We start from the raw sequence: 1485 nt of genomic DNA on the forward strand, positions 1-1485 counted from the left end.
AGTTCCTTTCAAGGTGCACGAATTCGTGCACTGAGCCAACAATGAGAAAGTTGACTCTCCTTATCCTAGTAAGTGTATAAAGGATAAGGAGAGTCAACTTTCTCATTGTTGGTAAATTACAAACATGGGAATGGAGAAAACGAGAAAGACCACTGTGATGTTAAACCAGGGGTATTGTGAACACATGGGATTCAAGATAGATAGATAGATAGATGATAGATAGATAGATAGATAGATAGATAGATAGATAATACAGGTGTGTGTGGGTGTGGGTGTGTGTAAATGTAAATGTAAATACACGTGCACGCAGACATTCCCTGGCTCTGTCCACTGAGACGGCCTGCGAGCAGCTACACCTGGGTAGCCACGTGCAGGCTTAGCACTCACATGCTGGCTGTGGAAACCCATTCTCCTCTCAAAGAGGCAAAGGCTCCTTGAGAAATGGCCAACTCACAGGCTGGGCGGCAGAGGACAGGAGGAGCCCGGGAGATCTGGCCCGTGAAGAACACGAAGAGGTGCTCCAGGACTGAGGGAGACGGGGCGGAAGTACACAGAAGCCAGCTAGAGAGACTCCCACGGGCCCAGTCAGGGACAGGTAAGCAGCCGTGTACACCAGGTTCACCACAGACGAGAATCCGCTTTCACCCACTGAATAAAGTAGGAACTGCCGAGTCCGTGAGACCCTGGGTGGAGAGACGTGTCATGACAACTGCATGCGCAAGATTCTGGACGGGACCCTTTACTTGTATAAAGGGCATTATCGGGAGAACGGGTGAAACTTGCGTGGGGTCTGATGACAGATGGTAAGTATGTATCGATGTTAATTTCCAAATTGCAATGCTCTATTGGGCCCACTGAAGCGTGTCCTTGTAATCTGGAGTATTGAGCCATTGTGTAGTGGGGGGTATTTTTGGTCTACATTTTCCCTTCAAAATCTGTAATGGATGTTATTGCAAAATTAATATCTACTCATTTAAGACGTTTACTTACAGAGTGCCATTTTCTGAGCAGGACAAAAATGGACTGTGGGCCAACCAGCCCTTCGCTGACCCCTCCGGCCTCCAAGGCCACACACACCTCAGCGATGGTTTGCCCAGGGCGTTAGCAAGCGGCGACAGCTTTAATGTGTGTATTTTAATGCATCGCTATGTTAAGTTCATTATTGGAAATAGGTGTCTTCTCTTAACCACAGCAAACCAAAGCCCTTTACAATATTGGTCTTGGGCCATTCACACCCCCACAGCTGAAACTGCTCTGATGAAAGCGTTGAAATAAGAGGAACAACACAGGGTAAAGCAAACAATGAAACTGAGATCAGAAAAAGGGCAAAAGCCCCTAAGTATTCGCCTGTCTCCACACATTCCCTTTTCTCAGCCCAGCTTTGGGCCAGCAAGTTCTGGGCCAACAGGAAGACGGGGAGAAAGCCGCCCTAGGGAGCCGGTCCCGGGTTTGGGCGCAGGACAGGCGGGGGGGGGGGGGCACAGC

Source organism: Myotis brandtii, unplaced genomic scaffold, assembly GCF_000412655.1.
Source record: "Myotis brandtii unplaced genomic scaffold, ASM41265v1 scaffold802, whole genome shotgun sequence".
Lineage (NCBI taxonomy): Eukaryota > Metazoa > Chordata > Mammalia > Chiroptera > Vespertilionidae > Myotis > Myotis brandtii.